At 42.0% G+C, this 6,837-nt stretch overlaps 1 long non-coding RNA gene across 3 annotated transcripts in view; it reads right to left on the bottom strand.

The window, feature by feature from the left end:
* The window catches only part of LOC128911471 (uncharacterized), a 574,472-nt gene continuing 567,635 nt past the window's right edge, over window positions 1-6,837 (bottom strand). For all 3 annotated transcript variants that reach the window (XR_008467089.1, XR_008467088.1, XR_008467090.1), the window contains one exon: window positions 1-124. This is a non-coding gene — a long non-coding RNA (uncharacterized LOC128911471). The remainder of the gene's footprint in view (window positions 125-6,837) is intronic.

The raw sequence follows: 6,837 nt of genomic DNA, 5'->3' as shown, positions 1-6,837 counted from the left end.
CTGAAATCACAGGCAATGCAAAACAGCGTGAAATTCCTCTCCGCCTCGGCTAGAGCACTGTGAGTAGGTGCAATTCAGAGCAGACGACAGAAAGTTCATGCTTCTGGGCTGCTACCACAGTCACCTTAATTGTGCAGAGAGTACTGTGTTAGTACTTCCGTGACACTGACAGGGGCATAATTAATTTTACTTGTAAGGAGAGACGACAACACGTCAATCATTGTTCTGGTTTGAAGGAGACTCAGGCCCAGGACCAACAGCATTTACAATTAGAAAACGTTACGATGACAGGCAGAGCAGATGTACTTGAGCACAGAAACCACCTGGCAAGTGTCACTTCACAGTCCAGCATGTGCAGAAAAGCTTTCAGAAGTGATGAAGTTTACAGCACCACTGGAATCATATACTTTTACTACATGAGAAACTGGCAGCAATAGCAGCTGCAGGACAAAACTTCTTCCATTGCCGGGTGTAATTCCCTTTTGGAGGGGAGAGAAAAAAAGCTCGTGTATTCTGAGATTAAAACCAGAATCTGATATGCACATGTCATAGGGAGATCCTCTGGTTTAGCAGCTTCAAGTGCTTCATATTTATATTTGGCTCTTAGACAGAGATTTTATTTAAAAGATTAGCCAAGAAGAAATAGTGAGAAAAAATATATCCCACATAAATTTCCATCTTCTTTTAAGTGACACAGAGAATAAAGCCTACGGAATAGTTCTTATCTTAAACCAAAACAAAAAAAAAAAAGCAAGGAAAAAAATATTGTCCCTACTGAGTAACAAAGCAAAGGTGGAAGAACTTCAAAAACAGACAGACTACTTACTCTTTCTGAGTATGGGAAGTTTTACACTCATCCCATTGCATTCCTGTGTATTTTCTTTATCTATAAACAAATTCTCAGATTATTTTACACACTAGTCAGAAAAGAACAGCAATTTCCCCCCTGACTGGATAACAGCCTCAGAAGCAGAAATCGGATTCCTACATGAGCCTGATCCCAGATTTCCTTCATTTTATTCATATTATTTATGTGGGTTTGCCGTGAGGAGTAACATAGCATGTCTCTGTCACAGAAACAGGCTGGAGACTGACTTGAGAGGGTTCGAGATGGTTGTTTGCGCAAAACTACGTTTTTCCCCGAGTAATGCACCCCTTGATTTTACCACTGGATGCAATAACCTTTGTTCAACAATAAGAGTGGCAAGGCATCGTACAGCTGCTGATGTAGCATGAAAACTTACGTGGTACAAATAAGAGTTGGCTTGTACAACAGCAATGACAACACAAAGGCAAGTCAGGACCCCCAGCCCAGAGTGAGTCACAGCATTTTTCTCCTGTGTCTTGTACCAGGAGGACAGACCCTGCTCATAGCAGAGCGCAACTGGTTTCGAGGGGACTGTTTAAAGCAGCATCTTCGGGCTGAGCCTGTGCCGGGGGAGCTCTACGGCTGGGTGAGCAGGGACGTCCCCAGAGCCATCACTGTTCCCTGCCCCTGTTGGTGGCAGTGGCCAAACTCTTGCCTTGCACCATTAGGCCCAGGGGCCAAAAGTTGTACTCAGCACAGTACATTTGCCATCAGTAGAGTCATTGCCGATTTTTAGAAGTGAGCAGGTCTCTAGCAGAGTCATTGTCATCTTTAACTTTTTTCACACCGATGTACAACGCTGGTGTGCTCTGCGATACGTGATTCAAAGGCTTTCTGCTGAATGTGGGAGAGACGATGGATTTGACACTGGAGTGTCAGGAGGGAAAGGATCATAGGTTAAGCTCAGATGGACAGAGATATTTATTCTGATGCTTGAAATTGAGCTCTGTTTAGATTACAGTTCAGGTTTCACAGAATCAAAATCTTCTGAAAACAGAGCAGGCAGAAATCTGACTTGGGTGATTAACTCGTAAAGTTTCAGTGTTATTAAAGCTTCAAGAAGAAAATAAGTACAACCCAGATAAAAAACCTCTGGCTGTAACTGAAACCAAGAATTCAAACGTGTCACTGCTCTCCAAACTGAGCGGCCAGAGCTGAGCCCTGGTGATCCCCCCAAGGCAGCGGTGATGATCTGTGCTCGCACTTATTGGAGGCACTGTAAATCTAGTCTGCCTGCAGGAATATTGTACGGAGCTCGAATAGATCAGATTAGCCCTTACTGTCTTCAAAGCAGATTTACTAGCGACTAATGGGTTTTTAGCCCTTCCTTCTCACTCAGTGACACTTCCCCATGCAGTGTATATGGGATTTCTGGATAAATGACATGACAGCCAGAGAGGTAACTGTTGCACAGTGGATCTGGACTTCCACAAAAAGCTCAGTTTTCCTATGTCTCTGTAGGTGTACTACAGAGATCAACCAACAGCACATGTAAAAGCTACCATTACATTACTGTTGCCGCCCATGAATCCAGATTTCAGTCCTTTTGGGAGTTGTGCAGCACCTCTCCTGAGAAGCTGAATCTCTTCAGACAGGCCCTTTAATTTTCTCCTTCAGTAAAGAGGGAAATAAAATGCAAGAGAGACATGGATTTCCATCTAAGCCAGTTTGCAGCCTCAGGTCTGTAATAACTGAAATTTCTAAAGCTCACATTAAGAAAGACACAGACATGTATGCTAGAGAAAGTCAAAGAGCCACTAAATCCAAATCAAGATCCGTTTTGGAAGGCGGCAAATGCAGTAAGATGAATTTTGCAGGCCATCTGCCCCAAAACATGGAGCGCCAGTGTTTCCCTGTTCTCCACTCTACTACACGATCACCCTGGCAACATCAGCACTCTAGAGAGATGCACTACAATTGCTTAAGAGAATGGATTTTTTTTCAGTGATTTAGGTAGTTTAGAATCTTAACTACTAATTCATTTCAGCTCTGCAAGCTGAGATGAAAGGTGCAAAAAGCTTTAATCCAAGTATAAAAGTCCCAAAGGAAATTTCTCTGTCAGCAGCAAAGTACTTGCTGGCAGAGGTGGTTCACAAAGGCCGTGGGACTGTAGCTCCCATGGCCCTGGCACAAGGCTGTCCTCCGATGGCCTTGGGGCCTTTTGGGACAGCTTTACCCTGAACAATTTGAATTCTGACACTCTTCTCCTCTTCTTTCCATGCTCCATTATTTTTTGACCCCTGCTTTCTATGCTACGTGTGTAGTAAAGCCGATCAATTGATGGCATCTTCTTTTCCAAAGGGGTAACCCTTGGGACTCTTTCTGGGTCTTTGATAACCTTTACCACTACCAGAACAGCATAAAGGAGGCTTTGCGGTACAGGCTACTGACCTATTTTTGATATTTATTTCCACAGAATGACCTTTTCTTTCACTTGAAGTTTTACACTGCTTATTCCAACTATTGTCTAAGTATTGCGGTAGAGCTGGAAATAAAAATGGAGGGCGATAATATAAATGAAGATCTGACACCTCTAATTTTAACAAGGCAAAAAGAGCTCATTTGTTAGTCCTCTCTCTTCTGAAAGAAGAAAATCTCTCCTCTTTTTTTCTGACTCTGATTGCTTAAAAATACAGGACAGAAGGAAGACAGCTAGCAATGGATATAGCTATCTATGTACTCTTCTCAATTTACTGCTGTGGGCATTCATTTAAACGTCAGGCTTGGTCCTATCTCTGCAATAGATATAAAATTGCCTTTGTTGAATTTATCAGTAGATCTCACACTGCCTATTTATGAATGTGTTTTTTTCATAACCACTGTTTAAAGAAACAGCAGAACTCTCCAAATGTCCATGCTCAGGTTTTTGAAGTCAGAAACATATCTCTTCACGAATAGCTTTACCTGATCGTATGTGAGGTCAGCCCAGCCCTCCTCTTTACAGTTCCACTGCATTCTCGGAAGTCTTATAGGAACTCTTCAACTCTTACATTTTCCCTTGTGATTTAACTTTCATATAACCTTCTATTTTCTTGGGTTTGCTTTTTTATTTTCACAAAGGATTCAGAAATAAACCCTTGTCCAAAGCCCCTACATGAAAATTATCGAAAAGGCAACCAAAATTGACTCCAATTACATTTCCTTCTGTGGTTTATACGGTACAAAGAAACCATACCTGGGAATTAATTTTTCTCTATTTGATAGCAATTGCAGCACATGCAGAGACTATACCTACCCGATAGCCTAACCTGCAAAAAATAATGATTAAACATCAAAATACTTACCAAAACAGCGTATTTAAACAACTTGTCCATTGTTTACAGAACAACATGAGAGAAGTGACAAAATAATTCATTGCTGTCTTACCTCTATTTCTTTTAACTTTTCTAGAGGTATATCTTTGCCCCGTGGAATGTGCTATTATAAGGTGTGTACTTCACATAAGGCCTTCGAACTGGAAGCTCGTTATGAGCAGGCAATTTGGTGATGAATGCTAAGGACAGTCAAGGCTTTCCGCATCAGTCACTTTTCAGCACCTGATTACCCAGCGCGCAGCTTCCCGTATCACAGCACTTACTGTCTCTCCCGCGGTGACAGTGACTCAAAATGGCTCCGTGATTCAGGCATTTCTTTTGAGAGACCCTCTCCGGGTCTGATTGCAGCACGGGGATGTAAAGCTACAAAATAACCCCTCTACTTAATTTAAGCTGCCAACGCTCTGACTCAAGTCAAAGGGGAGGTTGTCTTACAAAGTTATATGCGCACTGGCTGCCTGTGAACTATGGCTACATTACCCTGTCTTTCCCGTTCAATTCAACTGCACCAGTCTGGTATAAAACAGGGCAGAAGGAGGCAATGAGCCATCAGAGCATTTAGGTACTTCCTCAGTTTGCAGTCCCCGCGCTGTTCCACTGAAGTTAATGTTTCTCTTCTCCATATTTGGACTTGTGGGTATGAAGTTTGTTGGTTTGTCCTTACCTCGAGTTTAAAGAGCTTTGACACCTCCTTCAATGTTCATGTAAATTGACAGAGAATTTTAACATACAGTCATAAAATCCAGCCTGCTTTAGATGGCCTTTCTGAATATAAAGAGAAAGCAAAGAATATACACGGACCTTGATTTAGATAGAGTGGCTGCATCCTCTCTTAAGGAAATAAGTAAAATCAGTCTGACATTTTTTCTTCTCCCAGTATCCATTCTAACTAATTTTTACATTGCTTTTGTTTTTCAGTCTAATAAATCACAGTTAGCTATGTAGCCTGATGTAATGTCTCTGTAATGCTCTGAGACAAGTGCTGGTGTCTTAGTTATAAAGATGAGAGTGTGTAGGCAAGCACTCATTAACGTTAACTAATGAATCCTCTAACAAAGTCACACGCAATTGAGAGGAGTATAAGTTACTGAAGCCTTGAGGCTTATTGCACTGATACGGTGGGCTTTCAGGGAAGGGGTTTTTTGTCTGATTTTGTTTTGATTGAGTGAAACTATTTGCTCCCTTCCTTGCTTTGTAAGAGGCAACAGTCCCTGAGTGTGTTTCTAAACTGAGCTATGGTTTATGGGAGACCTTACTTTTATGTGGAACAAAAGGCAGATTTGCCTGGGAGTGATCTGAAATGCAGTCTCACTGTGCTGTACAATGTGATCCTGCAGAGATATACAGGTGTACTTTTCTGAATATATGAGTGACTTCATAGTACCATTGAAAGCCCCTAAAAGCTAAATGAAGTAGGTCTTTGTACTTTGAAAAACAAGCAGTCCCTTGAAGACCTCAGGGAAAGCACAGGTGAGCTTTGGTTTCTGCAGAGGCTGGGAAACACAATAGGTTTCAGGGAGCAAATGTACCGTGGAAAGCTGGCTCGAGCCACTCTCCTGTCTCGTGAAGACTGTTTCCCCTTCATTTCATAGTTTCCCTGTAGCTATAGAGAGCTCTTCTCATTGTTTATTTGGGGAGAATTTTTTTCTTTAGATGCAAAGATCCTCCCTACCTTCCCACTTGAGAAACGGCCTCTACAAGGGGAGGCCTGTGGCTATTTAATTTTTGCATTCTACATCACATGCTGTATTCCTTTCAGAAATCAGTGGGTCAGGGATGAAGAGAGGAGGCAGCATCTTTTCTCAAAAGCTGCTGAGGAAACTCAGGGGAAGATGCTTCAAGAGAGGGGAGGCAAAGCTGGAATCTGGAATCCGCACACTTTGTTGCAGCTCAGAAAGTTGTGGAGAGTCAAAATCTAATCCTAGAAGCAACAAGCAGCTTGCAAAGACTGTCATAGTTTGTTTTTTATTTTTCTTACAAGCCCATTTTATTTCCATTTTCTCTTACTTTGTTGTTTTGAGTTTCCCTTATTTAAAGACTTTGAGATTTTAGTTTAAGCTTGAATCTGTCTCCCAGGGCTACAAAGACCTGGCCAAGCATGCAGGATTACAAAGCATTTCCAGGGAACACTGTCCTGGCAATGAAAGAAGAGGAAAGCTGAGAATGCCTCATAACACCAATAATTTCAAAAGGACCAAAAGTGAGAGGTCTTACAGAGTAGGATTCGGGCACAAGAGAGCTGGATACCATTTCCAACTTCACCATGTGGAAATTCACTTAATCCATCTCACAGTCTCTGCCTCCGCCTGTACGCCAGGGATGTGTGCTCTACTTCCTTGGGCTTTTTTGTTACTAACATGAATAACGTTGTTAATTTACTGATTGATATTCCTTAGAAGCACTGAGAAAAGGGGGTTAACTGTTTGAAATCTTTTCAGAAATTCAATCTGCATTCCCCTCCAGCTTCACTTTGAAGCCATGGAGCTAGCAGATGTCATCTCCAAGGTGTGGTGAATTCTCCCCGCTTAACTTGTCCTCAACACAACTGGAGGAAAGAGGAGGCTCCCTACTAAGCGCACATGGATGTGCGAGGAGAGGATGCATGTTCCTCTTTTTGTCTTATTAAGTCATAGCTACATACATAAAATAACATAT

The sequence above is a fragment of the Rissa tridactyla genome, chromosome 6, assembly GCF_028500815.1.
Source record: "Rissa tridactyla isolate bRisTri1 chromosome 6, bRisTri1.patW.cur.20221130, whole genome shotgun sequence".
NCBI classification, from domain to species: domain Eukaryota; kingdom Metazoa; phylum Chordata; class Aves; order Charadriiformes; family Laridae; genus Rissa; species Rissa tridactyla.
Note: the sequence above shows the minus strand (reverse complement) of the source record. Positions and strands in the feature narration are given on the sequence as shown.